The sequence below is a fragment of the Kryptolebias marmoratus genome, linkage group LG24, assembly GCF_001649575.2.
Source record: "Kryptolebias marmoratus isolate JLee-2015 linkage group LG24, ASM164957v2, whole genome shotgun sequence".
Taxonomy (NCBI): domain Eukaryota; kingdom Metazoa; phylum Chordata; class Actinopteri; order Cyprinodontiformes; family Rivulidae; genus Kryptolebias; species Kryptolebias marmoratus.
The window spans coordinates 11,713,546-11,737,238 of record NC_051453.1 but is presented as its reverse complement, the minus strand read 5'-3'; the positions used below and the strand labels follow the sequence as shown (position 1 = coordinate 11,737,238).

The following is a 23,693-nucleotide window of genomic DNA, read 5'->3' as shown; positions in this document are numbered from 1 at the left end:
GGACAACACAAAGGCACTAATCATGGCAGCACAAGAGGGCTAGAAGCTACACCGGACAGGACCCAAGATCTAGGCGGTGCAACGATGGCCCTGAGAGACTCCATCAAATAATAGCAGGATGTAAGGTGCAGGCAAGCAAAGTGTGCATGGAAAGCCATAACCGAGTGGCTGGAATAGTATACAGGAATATCTGTGCCAAGTATGGACTGGAGGTCCTGCAGTCAAAATGAGAGACTCCAGTAAATGTGGTGGAGACTGTCAAGGCTAAAGTACTGTAGGACTTCAAGATCCAGACTGACCAAAAGGTGATGGCTAACCAACCGGACATTGTGGTGTTCAGCAAACAACAGAAGAAGGCAGTATTGCTAAAAATATCTTATATTAATATTTTCAACCAAGTCTACAGTGATTGTAGATTGTACCTTCTCTGTGTTTGTTCCAGTGACTGATTCCTGCAATAAACAACAACCAGCAGGGTTTAGGATGGTACTGCTGCAGTCTACTGTACTTACCTCATTTTATTTTGTTTCACACGTCATAAATATGCCTTTGTCCCCATGTCAAAACACGCAGAGAACGATTTAGAATAAATTCTAGTAACTGTATTTGCTTCAATTGTTTTCATTTTTTTCTGTCTTTTAAATCTTTCAGTTTTTTTTTCTGTATCTTTCTAAATCTTCTTGGTTTTGTCCTGTCACTCATTGACTTGTAAATGCACGTACAACACGACACAAAGATTCCATGACAGTGCAGGATAAAAGTGAAAAAAAAAAAAAGATGAAGATGACTGATTGCTGGGTTTGGGGTAGCGGGGGCTGGGAGAAAGGTGAAATAAGGAGATAAGGGGAAGATGAGAAAGCAGGGTGATGGCAGATCTGGGACTGATACAAAGATGTACGGGAATGGGTGGTGGCTAGCCGAGTGGCAGCTCAGTGATGGCAGGGTTGGGTGGTGAGTCTGCGACTCTGGCAACAGATCAGATGAAGATGTTATCAGGACCGAGATAGAAACAGGTCTTGATAATCAGCAAACAAGACGGACTGCTCAATGTTAACTCTGACAGAGTCAAGTTCTTTCCCTGACTCACCCTGAAGAGGAAAAAGAGGAAGGTGACACTTTTGAGTTTTCTGTATAGACATGTATAGAAAGCACATATATAAATTCAAGCACTTGAAGACACCCCTGTAGGTACAAATAAAAACCTAAATCATTCACCCTCTTATAGGGAAAGGCAAGGCTGATTATTCCTTCGGAGGTAGAGAAAAGAAAATGTATCTGCATGTGGCTATCTCTGCAGAATACTAATGCAGCTAGTGGCTAGCTTTACCACACCCCAGCTGCCAACTGGAGCCAGCTTACCAGGGATATTTTACAGTCTGCAAAGCTGGACAAAGAGGTAGCAGAACAAAGGCACAAGGAAATAAATGTAAATCATTTGCTACAACAAATTAAATGAATCTATTTTTTCTTATGAAATGTGTTCATAAAAATGGAATAATATATGGGTTTCGAGTGAGTATACTGGGAAGGACAAACCAATCATTTCACATGTGTTATAACCCCCAGCCCCAAACACACACTGGTGCATTGCTGTAGTACCAGCCCTCCAAGGTACAGGTTAATTAAAATATGATGATGCCTCACCTTTTTACATATTTCTCGGTTTGGCTGCGTCCATCCGTGCAATCCCGCTTCTCTCTGTTTCTCCTTCTCCCTGCTGGGAGATGTGTGACCTTGCCAGAGACGGAAAAAGTCCTAGCTATTGATTTTAATTGAAGCTGCTTGTCCCATCACAGCATTATAGTTATAGGCCAGAGAAAATGGCTCTGTGACTTGTTATGGAAAAAGACTTGGTATGGAAAGTCATGGGTGAAGTTCTGGCTGAACAAGAGGCGGTGTCTCATTTAGACGTCACACTCGAAGGCATACTGTATATATATGAAAATACACAAAAAATGCTCAGCAGATGCACACAGATGCAAACAGTCATCGTTATCTGTGTGCTGACTGTTTCTGCTCTGAAGCTGGCTATTTGTTTTATCATAATGGTACCTCCCTGTGCCTCTAGCCGGCCCATCTCCTGACGTGGCATGGAGGTGTAGTTGCCAAACAGAATTATCATTGTGTGGAATGAAGAAAAAAGCTCGTATCATAACTACTCACATGTAGCTTTACAACTCAGTGATTACAGAGAAACACAAACAAGGAGATAAACAAGGATATAAAAAGTGTCACACACTGAAACAACACACAAACTGAAACCGTATGTGAGCTACATCAAGGTCATTCCTTTCACAGTGAGCTGTGGGACGAGTTAACCTCCAGAGAGTCTCATCACAGCCACGCAAAATAAAGAGAGAGATGAGAGGCAAAGAGAAATAGAAAGTGAAACACTAGACAAATGCAGTAAGTAGATGACAAACAGAGAAAGGAACAAGTAAGGAGACAAAGTCAAAGAGAAAGAGACAAAAAGAGAATACAAAGGGACGGGGTTTCATAGAGCTAGCAGGCAGCCTTTAGCGAGGCGTCACTTTGCGTGGCGGGGCTTTTCTGCTTCTGAATCATTTGTAGCTACAAACTCCTGCTCTGATTCTGATGGCACCGGTGTTGAGATGAAGGCTTATAAATTGGTGGCTTTCATACAGGCGACACTTTGTCTATATTTTCAAATCAATCAAGCGTAGAGGACACGCCAATCACTGCTGCTCTGAGCACTCTCGCAGACAAAAGCAGAAACTTTGTGGACACAACTCACAAGGCCCGAACATGCATGCACACACTGATCCACTCCCTTTTATTTTCTATATCACTGTTGTCACTTTGGGCTTGTCATCCTGTCAACTGTTAGGAAGGTTAAATGTCTCCCAGCGAGCCCATATAACTGTCAAGCTCTGCAGAATCGCACCAGCTCGTTTAAAACAAATAGAAAGTCCGTTTGGCAAACATTTCACATGGAATGACACATTCTTTCAACTGCTCTGTATTACTCCACCAATAATTGAAGAGGCACTATTTCCTGGCACTCTAAAACGATGCCAGATGTTAGATAGGCTCTTTGTTTTTAAAGCACTGCTTGGTGTTTTTGTTTTGCATGCGAAGTGAAGCAGAAAACTGCCTCTGAATCATCTCAGGAGTGCACGTTCATGTGTGGAAGTGAGGACAAATGTGTGCAAGAATGCATGTGAGGGGAAAAAAATGATGGCAGGAATATATATTCTTGAAGCATCCACCTTTTCTCGTGGATGCAAATCAAGTTGCCACAAAGCTTTCTGGAGACAGTGTTACTAGGCAACCTGTGCTGGTTTTGTAGTTTGGTTGTGTATCGTATTTTGTGGTACAATGTATTTATTTGACTGCAGCTTCATAGGCACGTGTCCCTTTATTGGGGCTAACTACTACAACCACTGAGAAAGAATCAGAAGTATAGCAGGGAGCCAAATATCCTCTCAGCAAGACTTTGTTTAATTTTTGCTGTTTTTGAGATACTTTTTTTGCATCAGTGTCTGTGTGTGTGTGTAAGCATAAGGCAGAAGAGACACACATTACACTCGGCTCTGATGGTGTGAAATAAAAATAATGCCACAGGGGCTTAATGCCAGCGGTTGCATCCGTTGGCTCGCAGCTGTAAGAATTTGCAGGAATTGATAACACTTGTGAGTTATGGACTTTCCTGTAACAAGGGAGCTGAGATTTGCTCACCTGCGGAGACAACACGCTGTTAGCGGCTGTCTCAGGTCAGACACAGCTCTCTGATGAGTATGAAACACGACCGTGTGAAGACACTCAGAAGGTGTTCCTCCATCAGGTGGGATTTTACCCACTGCTTATTGTTAGGGGACACTGTAAAATGGTGTTATCGCCAGACCTCAGTGTTCCCTCTGATATTCATGCATTAGTTGTTGAATTTCATTTGCTGATCTGTCACAGGATTGGCAGCTTTTAGACCCCAATGAATTTCAAGGTGAGTTAGCTGAATCAGCTCAGTCAATATCAGATCACACCCCCACAGTGCTTCACTTCAGTTCATGTTATGCAGCAGGCATAAAAAGTGAACAGTTTTATTTTCATAAAACACTGAGACAGTCATTCATCTAAAAGAAACATTACTGTTTATAAGTTATTCAGTTTTTTCTGCTGATATGTTTACACCAGAAGGACAGGTTGTATGTAAATGTGTTGTTTTTTTTTGTGTATACCTGTTTGAATGTCTGTATTATAAATCCTTAATATCATTTGCCAAGCAATTCATATCTTTTTCAGCTTGCTTCTCTTCTTTGCTGTGCCACTAGAACTCAAACCACGCACCTGTGAGCTTATCTTTTTAAAGTTTTTGTTGCATTTCTTTCTGTTATAAACAGAAAAAAACAGTGGATTGTTGACAACACCACAAGGAATATGAGTACAAACTCCTATAAACCTCCATTCTGTGAATGACTGCAGTGAAAACATGATTATGAGCTCTAGCCCCTGACTCAAACTGTTAATTTGTTCCACGCTGCATCTGATTAAAATTCCTGGGATATACAGCATGCATACATTCACATGAGCTACTTTTATCACTTCTCAGGCAGCGCATGGAGAGGAAATTGGGAGAGGATTTACTGGGCCTGCTCCAGCTGGTATACTCCGAGAAAATGGCATTGAGAAAAAAAATATAGTGAATAAATTCATCTTTGTTTTTGTTTATCATAAACTCTGAAGTGTACTTTTTATGATGAAAATTACAAATAGTTTTTAAGTCTTCTTACTCTCTCATCCAAGTATTTAGGGTGACAGCACCTGGATTAACCAGTAGAGGGCAACATAATTGAGTGACAGGTAACCTACTGAGAAGAAAGACAGGTCAGTGGTTTCAAAAATGAGGGAAAAAGTAAAAGATTAAAATTATATAAGTTATCTAAAAAAATAAATATTATTAAAATAATATTAAATAAAATAATACAAGTTAATAGGGCTGAAAGTGACAGATGCATGTTATAAAAACATTAAAAAAAAACTTTGGGGTTAGGTTTTATGACAACAAAGCAAACCCCAAACACATCCCACTGGACCCTCAGCTAGACTGAGCATGCTGAGTCTGATGTTAGCCCTCTCCCCAGCGTCCTGTGGGGCAGCAGGGCAATTAGCAGGGAGCAGATGATCACAGTGCCCTCGCCACTCTGGCACCACACCTCCCCCAGGCAGGTGCACGTTCGTCTGGGATAAGACCGGGGTGGGTACAAAGAATATACATGCAAGCAAACCGACAAAAAGATTAAATCACAAGCACAAACACACAAGACGCCAATGTGATGATCTCAGCGATAAGCCCCTTGCGAGACGTGGCGGTGGGAGCGGGACGAGATGAGCGGGCAGTGGACTTATGTGTGCGTGTGTTTAGGAGAGGAGAAAGATGAGACCATCTACCTATAATTGTGTGCTGGAGCATTTCCCCAAGTGCAACATTATACTCCCATTACATTATTGACAGCAAGTGTGTGTGTGTGTGTGTGGACACAAGAGTGTGGAATGGAACAGACAGACTGGCGCCAGACTGAGTTGTTACAATAAAAATAACATAAGTGCATAAAGACAAAAGATACACACACTCACAGACATTAATATGATCTGCTTCAAAAAGATTAGTGATCATGTGGTGGCCAAACAGGCCTGACCAAGTCCACCCAGATTTACCTCTCTATTTATCTTCTTTTATTTTTCTTCCTTCTTATTGTTGTTTTAAATTGGATTTAAAACATGTAAAAGTGGAACTACTAAAGACTGGCTGCTGTGCTTTAGTCATAAAGTATTTACTGCACATGTACCTGATTTGTTTAGCAAGTGAAGTCATTGTTGTACACAATATATGACTAAATACTGTAAGATATGAGAGCGCATCCTCTGATCTCACGGTGAGTCAACCCAGTAACACGGAAACAAGTGATCTCAGATCAAGCATCACCCCTTATGTGTGCCGTGTTCTGTGTGTGTGTGTGTGTGTAGGATAAGGCAAAGGAGAGATGAGCTCATTCTCTGTACAAAATTTACTTTGCAAAAGGCAGTGCAACTCGTATGACACATTCTGAAATCACTTTTTATTAAATTGTGCACAGGGATGAGCTCACCTCTTGTAGGCCATTACACTGATCAGAGTGACTTGCTGTTGTGGCAAAACAGCCACCAGATTGAATCATGCGGTGACGAGCAAAATAAATGGATAAATAATCGCTGCAGCTGACTGTCATCGGTTCGATGTTAAGATTGTCAATACAAGTAAACACAACTGAAAATCTAATATAAAAGTCCAAAATATGTCCTTGTGTAATAATGAAACAAATAGTCATGGTAAAACGAAAGTAAATTCTCTTTCAATTTCATTTTGAGGTAGTCTATTGAGAGCTGCTTTGTATTACTGTGCTGTACAAACCATCCTCTTTTTATTTTCAGCTTTTTGTCAGATGATGTGATGTTTACTTTCAGAGTTTACTGGATTTAGTGTGAACAAATTCTTTCTTCTACCGGCAAAATGTTGCTTTTGCCACAGGCAGCAAAACAAACTCCAACCAAGTTTAACAGTCAGAAGTGTTTAGTCCAATCATACTGGATGAAATTTGTCTTAAATACAAGAAGTCAACCAACTTATTGGTCAACTGATTAGTTGGGGTAAAAATGATTTGTATCTGCCACGTCTGAGCATACTAAGACAATTCACAGGCAGGTGTATCTGTGGGCAATGAAGTGGTGTTGCTGTACATCCAATCATTAAACAAGCATGAAACAGGTGACACTACAACTTGTGTCAGTCAAACACCTCAGCAACTGGCAGCGTGACGTAAAAAAAGTACTGTTTCAGCACAACAAAATGTTAACCTCAAAGGATGTTGACTAAAATATTTACTAACTTTTGAAAAAAAAAAAAGGAGAACAGCATAACACTAAATATTAAATGTGTTTTGTCAGTTGCAGAGAAAAGACGTTTTAAAAATTAGCATCATTTATCAGCCATCAGCTGCCATGATTGTTATCTATATACTCGCTTGTTTCTGTTCAGGGTCATGAGGAGCTAGCGTCTGTCTCCAGAGGTCATTGGCTGAGGGGTGGACAGGCAGCCAGTCCATCAAAGATGACCACTATTAGCCATAGATAAAACAATATCAGTCAACCTTTACTATTGTGTCCAGTTGGTTTTTGTCATTTCCAAACATCTAATGTCAAACTTCTAGTGAGAACCCCTAAAAAAGTTTTTTCTTTGTGAAAATGAGGGTCACATTTGTGGGAATGGTTTCATTTTGCTGCAATACTAGCAGATCTCTGAAAAAGTATTCTTGGTGTTGAAACATCAATTTGACCATTTCTGGTAATATTTGTTACTTTTTTCTTGACAATAAAAAAAATGATTAAAAAAAATAAAGGTTTCAAGGTCGATGAGTGTTGTGCTATGTCATAATGTGAAGTTTAATGTCTCCAGCAGAACATAAACTATTTGCTTTGTGATGGTCTAAGTATCACTTAGACCATCACAAAATGCTTTTTATAAAGGTTGCTATTACTCCGAAGAAATTTGTCCTTCATCTTTTCCAGTCTTTTGCTTCACCATTTCACTCTACACTCATCATTCTTTACTTTTTATGTTGCAGTCACTTGATCACTGGCTAGGAGTTTAAAGTACATGGACGTAAAAAAAGTGATTAGGTTTAAAGGTTACAAAATACATGTTGAATGTTAAACAAATTTATGCAGTTTTATATTTTTATGTTCACAGGCAGTGCCCACGAAAACCAGTGATTTGCTGCCAAGTCACACTTTCTAACCAATGATTATGACACTACTACATGCTAGGAATTTGAGCAAATAGACCTATTAAATTTTCTGATGAGACTCAAGGATATGAAATTGTATTATCCAGTAATGTTGTCTTGTTTGTGGACATCAATTGTCCAAGGTTTCTAAATGCTCAAAAGAGCCACTGGCTTGAGACTGTTTTGAGAAAACTTGGAAATTTTATACAACAATCTGAAAAGGAGGAAGATACAGTTCCATGATAATGTGCAAGGTCTGAAACCATATTTAGGTATCAAAAAATGTGTTTCAATAGCACTACTCTGAAAGTGTTTGGTCCAGAACATGATGACTTTTGCTCAATATTTCTTCTGTAGCCACGGGGCGCATATTTTAACCTTAAGGTCAAACTAAAGAAGACCAGTTAATAGCTCATAGCATGATCAGCATAAAAAAACCCATGTTGTGTTTTTGTCACATGACTTGTGGAACTGCACTCATTCACAACCAATCTATCCCTCTCTCCCCCCCTCCTGTGTGTGTGTCCTCCTGCAATCCTCCCTGAGGGCACTGCTAGCTCTGGCACAAAGATGCCAGCCTGTCTGCCCACATTTCCCTTGGCACAATGGTGCCAGCTGGGGGCCTGGCTGCCCTGTCTGACTCCATGCTCCTCAGTATATCACAGATACACACGCACACACTTTGCGTTCACAGCTTGCAGCAGACTGGTGACACCATGTGAGTGTCGGGGGCAGTAGCACCCACCAGAGGGAAGGAGGGATGCAAAGAAGGAAGGTGGAGGAGAAACAGGAGATGCACGAATGGACACTTGGGCTCCCAGACAGCCAGATGTTGCCAATTAACTTCTCCGGCCGCCACGGGGCTGTTGGGAGAGAGTCTGGCACCTGTACCATCCAAACCCCCTCCACACAAACACACAGTTTTTCTTGTGGCTGAAGGTAGTAGCGCTGATGTCTCTGGCTTGTGTGTAAAATGATCTCTTAAGAGCTTGAGAGTCAAACACACACACACACACACCTGGTCTACTGCATAGTAACTGTTTAACTCTCTTGACCTTTGCCTAAATTCTCTTCTCTTCGTTCTTTTTCAGTCTCAGCAAAGGGACTGAAGAACAATTCAATCTAGCAGTAGACAAATGTTCAACCAGAGTACAAGTGCACATGTTTTTTTTTCTGATAACATTTGAAAGAACTTGCTTCACTTTGTCTGTGGATCTATGTGTTGTTTTGTCTCACCACATCCTAGAATATTTTTGTTTGATTTTAATGTTGTTGTTTTTTATTAGATTATAGATTTTCAGGGTTATTATCCATCTATGGGATAAATTTTAGACAAAAGAGGCCCCGGATGTATTTGCAAGATCGATGAAAATCCTAAAAATGCCAACAAATTTTACACAGTATGGTGTATGCCTACAGATTTTTTTTTTTCCACGTGTGTACATGCTGTCAGGCTGCGTTGGTGATTATAATAGACAGGAGGAATTACAGGCTATTACAGAAGAGAGCCTGAGCCTGCAGCAGCCAGAGCTTTACTACCCTTAAAGGCTTATGGCTCTCAAAAAGGCAGCCTATTATTCCCACCGCAGCACACAGCTGCCTGCCGAATGTCAAAGATATAAATATATAAAAACAAGCAAGAATCTACACTATGGTTCTCTTATTTTACGGTTTCATTTGAAAACAAGGTGCTACTCGTTTGTGAAAGGAAGAAAAAAAACAGTCTTGCCTGCAGGGTTAAGAGACTGGTATTCTCAAAAGACAAATGACTATTTTCTGTTATCCTGAACACCCAAAAAGCATAAATGAATGAAAAAGGACAAAATGTGAAACACCTAACAATGTAATATATATACACATTTAGTTTAAAAAGGTAAAAAAATACATACAATTATGAACAAGGTGAAAAAGTTCTAAAATATGTAAAAGAAAAATAGTATGTATTGTGGTGCAGAGATATCTATTTCACTTACTAACCATCCAGCACTAACTCATACCTTTGAAAGTGATTTGGTATTCAAAAAAGCAATAGCAAGCATTTTGTCTGCTTTCAGTACAATATAAGAAAAAAACCTAAACAGACAACAACATAGTTTACAAAATAAACATCCAATAAAAATGTCAATTACATTAGGCTGGGTTCAACAAGGATGGGTTAGTGCTCCTCAATTTGTGCCAAAAACCCAGAGAATTCTCAAATGTTTAAGGCGCTCGTGTAAAGTGCTAGGAAATCTGACTGCGTAGACAACCAAAGACCAGAATCACTGTTTGAGGACCACCACTGCAGTCAGAAAAGGAAACTCTTGTACTCAACACAAGTCTTCTTATATAGCATATATTTGGGGCTCAAACAAACTTAAAGTACTGTCCAAAAAGAAAAAAAAGACAGGAAAATAAAATTAAAAAACAAAAAACAAAACAAAATGTCAATAACAATTATAAAACTGGTTACAATAACATGATCTGAACTGCACCGAAATTATTTAAGTCACTGTTATCTAATACAGCAACCAGGTGACCTCCCTTATATCCACTGTGATGTACTTAAGTTACCACAGTTATTGTTATCAAGCTGAAACAGTCACTCAGAACCAATGTTTTTATTTTCTTTTAATAATAAATTGAAATCAAAGATTAAGAACTGCAACTGGAGTATTTTTTACTTGGGTTCTTTTAGCCCCAATTTACTTCAGTCTGTAAATACTCAACCAAAATGTAAATAAAAAAACGTGCACTTTAAATTAAAGGCCTAGCATTTAGCCAAGAAATGATGCCATAATCTCATGCAATAATGTGAGATTTTGCATGAGCTGTTAGCCCTTGAAGAATGTGTTGTGGATGACTCTCAGGTACTACCAGTTATAGTCAGTTTTTGGTTTTGTAAGGTCAGTTAGCTGTGACAGCCATCTTGAATTGGGTTGACCGTTGTAGATATGCCTACTGGTTACTTTCTGGGAGTTTCTTTAAAATCTGTTTTGTGGTTCTTGAGATATTTTGCAAACATGACAAACAAACGCACATTTACGGGTTAAAACATTTAAAAACTCACAACTGCTTACGTTAGCCATAAAAGTGTTTTATGTAAAAATCATAGTTTCAAACTACATCCAGAATTGCTCTCCCTGGGTCTGTCTTTCTACAATACTAGCCTCGGTATTATTATTGCCTCCAGTCTATGCGGTATTTTGACATCACCGTTTCATTCCTCAGTCCAGCAGCGGTTACGAATAACATCTAACTGTCTAGTTGGTCCGTTCTTATCTCATGTCAGTCCAAACAGCACACTTCTGACAAGTGGTATTTGACTCAGTCAGACACTGACACACACAGAGAGGCAGGCAGGCAGACAAACAGAGAGGATGTTGAAAGGGAGAGAGAAAAAAAAGAGATTCTGAGAGACAGAAAGAGACACGAGTCCTTCCAGAGCACCAGGATGTGAATCACTGCCAATCTTTTCATCACGCGTGGACCTCTTTTTGTCTGACAGAATAATCAGCACACACTCGTCAGGAGAGGGAAAATTGCCATTCACGCTCAAAAACATGGCAAGGATAGTCAATTATCTGCAGGGTTTGTTTTTCTTTCTGTGCTATCCATTTGCATACTGTTCCTGTGAGAAGGTGATTTTGATGTGGTTAGACGATTATTGTCAGTATGATATTATGCGGATGTGTCTTATTAGTGCACGGAGCATTCAGAGAGGGAAAAGGTCATAATGTTTCTTTGTTCCCATGGCTCTCTTTCCTCAATTAAGACTAATCACCAGAGTCTAACATTGATCCAGCCTTTCAGCTTTTCTCATTGCTGGATTCTGATGCTCAGAGTGTGTTTGTGTGGGAATGCTTCAGTGTGAGAGACAGAGATCAAGTGGAACAACATAGACAGAGACAGTGTGAATCATACTCATACATGGAAACGTGTGAATGTAAAAAACGCCATTCTGTGATCTCCAGCACATCGAATGATTTACCCCTCTGGTGTAATGGACCAATTTCTTTCTTCTTCTTTTTTTTCTTTTTTCTTTATTCTCCATCTCTTCTTTCTCGTCTTTTTCAATCTGCACTAAAATATTCTCCCATTTAGCTCTGTGACAAGCCATCCGTCACTCCGAACAGTGTGAGAACAAGCTCATCCGATGGACAGGGCCCTGCATGTGTACGTGGGTGAGGTTTAGTGCGCATGAATGAATATACTATGTTGCTGTTTTTTGCTCTGATTTGTTTTGTTTTTTAGTCTTGCATCTTTCAGATGAAAAAAAATAACAGTTTTTTGCAGCTGTGTGCTCTATATAAAACATTTAAGTTGTAATGTAACCCTGGAAATGCAAAGTGTGAGAATACAAATTGCAAACACTTAACTTTTACCTGCCAGAAATCACAGCTGGGATGTTTGACTCCTGTAAACAATCATAGTGTCGATACTTGATTTGTTTCCAGGTGATAGTTGAGGCAATGGAGCTGAACAACTTTTTCAACTGTCGCCCCATTCAACTTTGAATGTTCTTACTGTGATGCTAACATTGTGTCAGAACTAATAAAAGTTAAGTGCTGTGTTGGTTACAAGTGGTGAGGGTGAGGAAATTATAATTGGAAAGAGTTGACAAAAAGGATCAAAGATTCCACAAACACTGAGGTTTTTGAAAATATGGGAACTTTACAGAAATGCAGGCGGCAGTGCTTTTATAATTAGGATAATTACTAAACTAAATCACATTTCATCGAGTTAAGGTTTTAATTTACTGTAGCAGCCTGAGACAGTTTAATTAGAAAAAGAACAATTCCCTTACATGTAAATACAACCCCATTTCTAAAAAAAGCACAGTGTGAAATGTTATTAAAACAAAACGCAACACTTCACAAATTTAAACTCTATGCATAATTCATTATGGTATAAAGATAAAATACAGTGTTTATTGTTGTTTGAAGGTATATACTGCGTTTGAATTTTTTATGCGAGCAAAATGCTTCAAGAGGTTTGACACATTGCGTCTTTAAACTTACCTCAAAAAGAGGCACAAATCAACACTTAGTTAGACATGTCTTCAAACAGTATTAAGTTAATTATTACTCAACTAAATTATATTTCATGACAGCTATAAAAAGTAAAACAATTATAAGTAGGATTATGGTTAATTTAGAAAATGTGTCTGAGCACACAGTTTGAACACCTTTGGGGTGTTGTGGATCCAGAATAAGAGCGTCAAAATTGGTGAGAAACGCTTTTTAAAGGGCAAAGTAATAAGCTGGTGCAAAAGGATCATGGTGTAAAAAAACAAAAACTTTCATAGCGGTTCAGCAAATGCTTTTTTATAGTTTATTACACTGCCTTACTTTTCTATCACCTGCCCAGTTACACTGACCCTGTTCCAATTTGTGACATGTGTTTTACATGGATCATTACTGACAGTGGTTTTACTTTAAATAACCCAAAAAATACAAAAGTGAAGTTTTCACAAATGATTGGGTTAAAATGATGGATCATTAGCTATTAGCTTGACTAACTGATCATAGCTTTTCTTTTTTTTTTCTCCTCAAACTGCAAGGATGATGCTGTTTTACTGCAGGTAAGATACTGACTGCCGATAAGAAGTTCAGAAAACACTGCTTAAAAATCCAAACTATCCCTTTAAAGCAGCTGGCAATAAAACCACACATGAAATAAATCCAAAGCTATTGATTAAATGCAAAAAAGGCAAACGTATAAATCAAAGTCCAAGAGAGATCTGAAGTTTATTTGCTAAAAAATTGAGCTTGCATTTGCTAAACAACCACTTTTTACATAACCAAACACAAACTCATGAACTTGTTTCATAGGGAGGATTTAAAAGTAGATTTGATACAGTATGTGGTCAGGTGGGAAACATACAATGATTCTACAGAACTAATTTTCTAATGTCTTTTAATTTAACACTATATAATGTGTTTTTTGTCTAATGTATCTGCTTGTACTCTACCCAAATACAGTATAAACAAATAAAAAAAAAAGACATTAAAATGTGTGACAACAAATCTGAGGTCCATTGCAACTTCAGGGCCATCTGTTTTTATCAAAATAATAATATCTATTTCCCTCTGAGCGTGTGTTTTCACATATAAATAGTGCAGTTTTTTATTAGATACTGATGTTAACTGTCGGCATTGAGTCATTGAGTCAACTGGAGATCGGGTCAGAAATGAAAGACTAAGTATACATTCCATGGGAAAAAATGACAATGGCAGACTAACAATCACCTTGGCAAATAATCAACCGACTCCCCAGTGTTTACCGACCTTGAAACACACACCAAAACTCTAAATAACTTTTTAATTTATGCCTAATGTATAAACACCTACCACATCGTCTGACTGTGGAACAAGAAACCTTTATAGTTACAACCAAAGAAGCTTTTTTTTTTAAATCTATACACGGTTGCAAATGGGGTTTAAGCATTGTTGTAATGCTCCTGAGCACAGAGACGCACAATGGCAGAACAGTTCTGGTACAGACACCGACAGAGATCTACAACTGCTGCTTTTGTGTTGCTGATGTGCTGCTTTCAATACACGGCTGGTGTAGACAAAGAGCTGCGCAGCGCTCTGCACTCAGGTGTAAAGGAACAAAGGCTGTAAAAAAATATAAAAAGTAAAAGTGGAGAAAGTAGCTGTTGACCACGCACCTTTCATTTCCTCTCAAGGGCAACAGAGCAAACATTTTTCAAAAACAACAACTTCAAAACATGATATTGTGCTTTCTTTCAAAAACATCCAAAGGTCATACCATATTTCACAGTATGACCAGTCTGTAGAGGAACTGATGAAAAACAAGATCAAGCAAAAAGTAAGTTTAAATTGTTCTGAAATGGTTCAACTGCACAAAAACAGAAAAACTGTTTGAGTATGGGAACCTTTCACTTATATGATATTTCTGACATCTAATATACTGAACAGTGTGAAAGTCTTGAGCCCTTATTTTTATTATTCTTTCAAAAGTGCCTGATATGTATTTTAAAGTGGTCTTGAGGAATATTTTTTCCTTTTTTTAATGTCTTTCAAAGTTTGTCCTTAGACATTAGCTGCTGAAGTGCTAATTTTCAGCCCAGTCCTTGAACAGTTCAGAGGAATTAATTTTTTTCTTATTTAAGCTACTTAACTCTGGCCTAAAAAGCATTCAAGCACAAGAGGGCACATAAACCATGGAATAAACCAGTGCTAAATTAACACGTTAATTTAAAGCTTTTTTTTTTTTAATGGGGATATTAGCAAAAGTAAACAACAAACTGGAGGAAAACACTAAAGATGGTCTTTGAGAGCAGGAGGAGGCTGAAACTAGAAACAAACAGACACACATGATTCACGAATGACTACTTCCACCAACTGTAAAGACTTTCATCTTCAGCAAAATATACTATCAAAACCTTTTCCAGAAGCACTGCTTTAAACTATTCTCAGAAACTGGCAATAATTGGGTGTATCTGAAGCTAACGCATACTTAAAGACGGCATTAGTCACACAGAACCTATCTCAGGCTTGATGACAAATTGATACCTTATGAAGATGACATTCCCAAGAAATCGATTTCTGCTTTAATCAAATGGCTGCCTCGGAGAAATGAAAAGGGTTAACGTGATACGCACACACACCCACATAGAGTTACAGCTCGAGTTTGTCACGTTTATTCCTGTTTTCACTTTGCTCACCCGCTTACACACTGAAAACACAAAAACACACACACTCATACACAAAGCGATTATCACCAAAGGTACGTTCGCCTGCTTGTAGCTGTTCCCACAGGGAAATATGCTGTACAGCTTCTCCACTCTCATTTTTCATTGTCTGCTTATGATGCCCCATGTGTGCACACTGACTTTCATTTAACCCCTCACAATACACAGTCACAACACACATTTACTTGCATGCATGATGACGGCTTCTCCTTTTCTGGTTTTTATCTTCCTCGTGCACAAATACTGCAGCTTCCCCCTGCTCTCCTGTGCTGCACTGCAAAGGCAAAAAGGAATATAGGCCTTCTCCTCCTCATGATGTAGTCACACCATGAGGCAACTGAGAAACTCTCTAAACACAGTTTTCCCCCTGGTCAGGAAGGGCTCTAAGATACAAGACAATAAAAGTATTATCACATCCAGGGTTTTGGCAGCCAGGTTGCTATATTGAAAGAATGTGTAACAGCAGTCATAATTAAAGATCTACAATCCCCACAAGTGAAAAGGAAGTTTTTCACTTGCTGAAAGTATAAGAATTGTTTATGGTTCCTCAGTAGAATACCTCCAACCTGAATCCACTGTGACTTTAGTTTTAGCTTCAGTGACATGTTGGTAATACAATCACTACGGCAGCTTTTTAATAAAATATCTGTGGCTGCTGGATAGATTGGAATTGTGTAACTCGTATATATACACATATATATCCTGAGTCAGCATGGCTTCTAACTTTAGTGCTTTCTGGACTTTTCATCCAGTGACCTAAATCAGTGATTCCCAACTCTAGTCGTCGAGGAACACTATCCTGCATTTTTAGTCGTTTCTCTGCTGTGACACACCTGATTTCAGTGAGTGAGTGATTAACAGGCTTCTGCAGAACTTGAAGATCTGCTGAAGAGCAGAGAAACAACTAAAACATGCAGGATAGTGTTCCTCGAGTTGGGAATCACTGACCTAAATGACACACTAGACTAAACATAAGCTAAAGGGGATAAACCAGTGTTGCAATTGAAAGTTTTTCAGCCTGCTTATATTAACTACTTATCAGAAGAAATTAAGGAATTATTTCTCCTGCAGAAAACCTGTGGGTGAAACTCAAAAAGGTTTGCTCACTGTTGTGGGTATATAGGAGTATGTTAACTATTAGTATGTTCTCTGAAGTCTTTCAGGGGCAAAGAAATGAATTAGGGTACTAATTGCAGGGTCAGAGACATAAAAGCATACTGAAAATTTAATCATTTCTTTTGTGATGATGTATTGTGATCACATTAAACTTTGTTCACCTTCTGACTTGAAATAATTAAAAAAGCAGAGAAAATTTAAAAACACCATTTGTAAAATCTGGAATGTATTTCTAGTGTAAATTTTTTTATTTGCAAAATCAAAGCACAGAATATTTTTAAAGTGCCAAAGACCCTTTAGCGTTTCAATATTTATTCAAGGTAAAAATGTGAAGTGAGATAATATATTTAAATTATTGTTAACTCATTTTTTAGGCTGTGGGAGAGAGTGCACTTCATTTACTCTGCTGCCCTTTTCCTGTCATCATGAAGGGAGTGTGTCTTTAGCATGTGTGTGTGTGTGTGTGCCCGCATTTATATGTGTGTGTTTTGATTGATGCCTTCCAGGGCAGAAGCGTGATTGAAACACCGCCTCACCATAAAGCTGTCGTGTGCGTGATGGAGTCGCAGGGTCATTTTATGCATCACACCTGTCCCCCTTCCTCCCCATACTGACACCCAATCAAATAGGAAAATGGGCAGATTTGTTTTCCTGGCCTTGAGAGGGCTTCTGCATCGGGCTGTATTTTTCTGTTTGACTGTGTGTTGTCCACGTTAATGTTTGAGAAGGAGATGCACAGAGACACAGGGTGGAAAAAAAGCATGAGAAGAACATATCAGACCCATAGACCTGACAAATACAGACAAAAATTGGTGGACGACTTAACGGTTACAGATAAACAACTTAAAGAAATGCAGCCTGCTCTTGTTAACTACTGTACTTTACATTTTCAACCTTCTAACACAAACACAACAAAGCTCAAAGTGGTGGAAGGTAATAACATACAATTTCTAAAATGATACACTTGTACACTTCTTTGCTTAAGCACCTGCATTTGATTTACTTCATGCCTGAACAATCAATTGCATCTGAGGGAAAAATACCTCTAGCTTAAGTGTACTTTTTAGATAAAAGTTTATTCGGCTCATTTAAAGTTGCCTTAACACTAGCACTATCTGAATGCATATCTATCAGTGTGCCCTACAGGGGGCAAACCTTTCTAAAATGGCTCTGGCTGAGCTTTGATAAGGCACAAAAAGAAACTTTTCTTATAAGTAGCCTTACATGTCTCTTCCTTTGTGAAGCTGCTACATCAAATTTGTCAAACATCAGAAAAAAATTGCCACGTAGTATTCGGAGCCTAAAAACTGTAAAATTGTTAAACGAAACAGGCTTTGCTGTGTCTTTTGTTTCATTGTAAAAGTAAAACAGTTGCTTCATTTTGACATCTAACTTGAGAAATTATTTCTGCCTGCCTAAATATAAGATACTTGCGTCTACACATAGGTAAATTAGGGATTCTATGGAAACTAAGAGGGGAAAAAGTTTAGAAAATACAGATATTACTAAATGTTTCAATGATAGATTTTAAACTCCTAATAAAATCAAATTAGTACATTTTATTCTTTTACTGAGAAATTTAAACAATTTTTTGATCTTGACTACATCTTACTTTGAATGTTGTAATTTGATTACAAAAATATTGGCATCAAATCATTAGGAGAGTGATTTGTAAGCACACAGTTAGGTATCATTTTTGTGCTTTTATTCAATATTATCCTTTTTAGAAACAAAATAAACAATAATTACTCTACAGAATGGAAGAACAAATTAGAAGAAAGTTCAAAGTTCCTTCACTGAGCTAGAACTCAAAGGTGAGGAACGTCTTAACCGTGACATGAACTGGCTAACTAAAATGGTCTTCTGTAATTGATTACCATTTTTTTTAGTGATAACTTAGTAAACATCCATTTTTTTCTTTCATTTTGAAAAAGAAAAATTTTGATTTTATATTTTTTGTACACCTAAATACTGAATTAAATAACTTAAAAAAGAAGAAGAAAAATATATGTACCTTTACATATGTATTCAGAATAAGCCCTTTCTACAAGTTGGTGGGTCTAAGCCAGTTAGCCCCCCGGTATGTAATTTACAGGTATTTAAATTTTAAAGAAGCTTATAAGGGATTTTAGGTGATGTTAAGAAAAAGATAACCAAACAGAGAAGAAAAGTTTTTTGGGGAAGAGGTATTTCTCTCTGACTTCCAGTTTTATATATACATATAAATATGCACATGTAACAAGTACTGTTTTAGCTATTTCATGGGGACTTTAACAGGATATGATTTATTCCTGAGCCACTAAAGGTGAACTAGGAATTGCCTGTCTCATAACATTTTTACACCAAGCATTTGATTACACTCAGTTGGCTGAAAGCATACTATTCTGCCCTATCCCCCATGAAATGATGGAAAAAATCTGGACCCTCTTTATTAACCCCCATCTCCCCTTATTGTACCACCACTTTTCCTGCTACTTCTATACTGTAACACTGTACCGCTGATTCACTCAACATTTTAGAAATTAGTCCCTTTCCTAGAAATAACCTAAACAAACATGTAAAATAATGACCCCGCAGGCTGTTGTAGTGTCTAAGATTACAGCAAGACAAACGACATCCATTCGAGCTTGGTGCTTTTAATCAGGCTGTGATAATTAATGCCACACTCCATTGGCTAAACAAATATCTTTGTTAAGGTGCTCGTTGCTGTACAAGTTCTTCTCCTGTTCTCAGACAAGATAACAAGTAGACTTTAATTGCCTTAATTTTATGTAGCAGTAGTAATATAGACATCAGTGTGTACTATAGCAATTCTACCCGTACTTATTCCTTGCTTGTTTCCTCCTTCCCAGCAGGTATATGTAATTTTTCATCATGTTGGGATGTAGGCACTGGTTGTTGGCATCAGACTTTAATAAAGTGAGCAACCTTGTGGGATTTCAGAAGGAATAGATTAAGTTTGCCTTCCCTACTGGTAGAAGCAAGCAACCTTTGTGGGTTTCCTTATCTAGAGCTTTACTTAATTACCTGCTTTAATTCTAACATTTTCTAAATTGACCCCTCACCACGATGAGACAAGCTGTTTTAATTAAACAAATGAATATGTCGCTTATCGGGCGGGATCAGAGTTCTCGTTTGTCACAGTAACGGTTAAGGATGGTGCTGATGATCATGTTATCTGGGACTTGGCCTCAGCTTCCCCACACACAGATGATGGAGTAACAGATGCTATCGTGGTACTGTATGTGGTACTGTATAGATATGGAAGATACAAACAACCCCATTAGATACAGAAGATGTGTTCAATTAGTCAGACTGTAATCTGATGAGCTTCATAATGTAGTACCTTATTATGGTGCTAAAAGGTTTATATCCCAAGACACAAGAGCCTGGAGGAAGCAACTCTTAAAAAATAAACACCAGGAAAATGGAAAAGTACTACAAAAAAAGCTCCCAGCTATTCCCAAAGTTACTAGCACTGGCCAGCTTGTTTATGGTAGTTACATAATGGTATTTTAGAGTGTGCAGAGGGTTCCTGTGCTGCACTGCCCGACCAAATTTAATGGGAGAAGTGTCAGAGAAGCCATTATACCAGCAGGAGCATGCACAGACCTATTACATATGGCTGCTGGCTGCTAATGTGTATTAGCAGGAGACAGAGGAAGCAAGGTGAAGATAAGTGATTTTGCAGTAGTTGGCTAAGTAGGACAAAGGAGGGAGGGAGCGTGTTAGAGAGAGTGAAACAGTGAAATGAATCAGGGGGCGGATACTACAAGGACCAGGAGTCAGACCATTTTCAAATGAAGAGTTTATTATTTGCTGTGCAGACGTGTTAGGAAATTTAAGCTCTCTCCCAAGTTCTTAACAGTTGACTGAAAACTTAAGGTTCCCACATTTAAGTTCATTCTTAATGGTATTCTAAGGTTTACCTTTCTCTAAAAATGATCCACAAATGTTTATGACTCACTCTGCACTTATTAGCCTACACAGTGTTTATATAAAATTAAATGCTTGCTTCAGTTCTATTGGGCTTCTGTCATGAATATAAATTGAAACATAAATTTCAGCAGACTTGATGCCAAAATGGGAAGGGTGCCTATTTAGGCCTGCAAAGCTGAGTTGTCAGAACAAACTGAGCTTTTAGAAGGAGTCAACACTTCTCTAGTTTCTATTTTAATCAGAAACTTTGTACTTAGTATTAAATCAACCCAATTCTGATGCGCCTCAAATTTCATTACTTCTCAAGGCTAGAAAGAAGAGGCTGAAATAAGTATATTTGAGTAATGAGTTTATGGTCTTCATTGCCAGTTTTATCTCTGATTTAAACAGTGTATAGTTTCCTGTTTCTAAACTATTGTCCCATTTGGAGTAAAATTAGACAATAAAACCAGGTATGCATTTAGGGGGAAAGTAAATTTTGAGCCATAAACTGTAAATCAGTGGGAATCAGCAGTTTCTGCAGATGTAGGTCAAATCCAGCACTTGCTTCTGACTTTCTGTTACAAGTGACCAATATTGTCTTAAGACATAACCATCAAAAAGTATATCTGAAGTGATTGCAGTACAAGACATTAACTCCCATTGCAATGCTTGTTTAATAAATCAAAACAGGCTGCTGGAGTATCTCAAAATACAGTCCAAGGTGACAGCCAGTATTTTCTTTTAGTAATAATTCAGAAAGGGCTGAAGGCTGCTCTTGGCAAGAAAGAATGGGTCTGCTGTGTTTCTGTCAGCAGCAAAACTCCAAACACAGTATTTTTGGACAAGAGAGAAACAGGTTGCCCATGCCAAAGAACCCCAAATGGGCAGATAAAAACAGCAAGAAACCTGCCTTAGTGCCAAAGACATCATCTTTTTTTCTTTATTTTAGCCTTTGACTAACTTTGTGTGATACTTCACTCACCTAGCCACTTTTTTCAAGAGCTCACTGGTCAAGTTATGCCACTCGAACGCAATGGTGTAAAAGTGTGCATGTTTTAAATGAGCAGGGAGGCTCCTCAGCTCGGTCTTTGACAGCCTCCTTGAACTTTGTGGGCCAAGTGATAAAGTGGCCTGATGAGTGGGCAATCTCTTGCTGCGGGCAGCTGGTTTGGCCAGGGGAACAGGGGAGGTGCCAAAGTGAGCAAAGACCCACCACACACAAACAACAACAGCCACGCAAACACAGAGTGAAGATGGCAAGAAGGCATGTTGGGGGAAAAAAAGCAGTTTCCTGATATTACAAAAGCAGAGGGAGATCTGGGATCTGCGTTGTGGTGTCATGTGAATATTTATGTTAATATTAAACTCCGAGTCCTGCATAAGAAGATGATTTGAGTCCTGATCTTCTCATTAAATGAATGAAAATATTGTATTTAATATTTTTAAGTTTTAAAGAAGGGCAAACAAAATGTAGCACTGGCTTTTTGTACCTTTACCCTGCAGTCTCAATCTCCGTTACTAACTCTATCCTCTCTACAAATCTCTGCACACCCACATGACCTTCAACCACAGTGTACAACAGTGAGGTGCGTGCCTGATGTAGTCATTTTAAATTAAAGGTAAAACACACTTTTTCATATTCAACATTTGTCATACTTCTTAACATTTTTATATCTAACCTTTATGTGCAGTGATTCACAGGCAGAGTCACAACCAAAACTTCTCAACCAAACTGTAGAAAATTATTTCATACCCTTTCTAAGACAAGCATATTAAATTGCATCTTTTCACTGAAATAAATATACCAGATAAGTCATGAGTTATTAAAAAACAAAACTTATTTGTAGTTAAGCTATGTCAACATAAACCTAAAGTCATCAGGATGTTTGTGAAAATATTTAAGGAACTAGAAAGTTACAGATTTAAACATGAATCTACATAAAGTGCTAAAGCCTTGTTCCACAAATGTACATTATTCCCTTTGTGTTTGACCTTTAAAACAACCACAAACAGCAGTTTAGAAGATATGTACGGCAGCGACCCTCAGCAGTCTCCTCCCTGACAAGCGGACATCAGGTCTACTTGAAAGAATCAATATCAGGTGGAATCTTTATAATTTAGTTGTCCTTACTAGTCATACGCCAGTGTTGTAATCCCTTTAAAGGGGACACAAGGAATAACGATAAAAAAGACCTGAAATAAATTTGAAAAAACAAAACATGAAAGATGAAGTCCTACCAAACCATAACACAAATACCTGTGTATGTATCTGTGGTGGCAGGGTGTGGTGTCAGCTCAGAGCTCCAGGTGAGTGGGATTATCCCACGCATAGGTCATCATAAATCAGTATAACTCTCTTTATCTGCAGGAGTGTACTGAGATCCAGGAGGGAAACCTCAACCAGCCACACAACAGAAAATTGGACACTAGCCAGCCCATCCCTATTAAGTAGCATATGAAATAGCATTTGTGTAGCAGGACTTGTGGGGTCACCTTGCAGGGTTCAATCAGCATCTCCATAGATTGTTTTAATTTTTAACTGTACAATATGGAAATCATTAGTGTCTGCAACTGGAATGAACCTGCAGTACACCTTGAGCAGCATTACAGTCAGACTTTCTGAGCGACAGATGACAGATCTGTTAGATCTGTTTTGGCTCACAGCAACATAAATCTTTGTCTTTTCTCACATACAGTCTGAGGTCATTAACTTTTGAATCATAACCAAATTAGAGGTTTGTGTGTTGACATTTACAGCTTTCAAATGGAGCGGGGAGCTTTCCTGCTGATTGCACCAACACGTCAGCTGATAATTCAAGATGAAGAATCCACATGAGAAGATTGGACAGCATTGTTCACTAAATGACAAGATCTGTCTTCTTCTCCGCCTTCTTAATTATCTCTCTCGATTATAATTACACGTGTGAAGGTTCGGAGGGCAGTCACTGTGGTGTTGTACCGTTTGCTGCTATATCCGGATTTATAAGAACTTAAATAAGCACAAAATTCTGTTCAGGCCACATTACTTATTTAGTCATTAAAGTGGCACAACTAAAAAACAATATTGAGTCCAAATAAAATGCTCTAACTGTTACAAAGCTTTAATTGACAGTGATATTACTTGTAAACAGCTGACACAGTTGAGGCTGTCAAGAAAAACACCGATGACTGAGAAC

At 38.4% G+C, this 23,693-nt stretch overlaps 1 protein-coding gene across 2 annotated transcripts in view; it reads right to left on the bottom strand.

Moving 5' to 3' along the window:
* The window catches only part of agbl4 (ATP/GTP binding protein-like 4), a 251,446-nt gene that overhangs the window by 126,726 nt on the left and 101,027 nt on the right, over window positions 1-23,693 (bottom strand). The window lies entirely within an intron of this gene.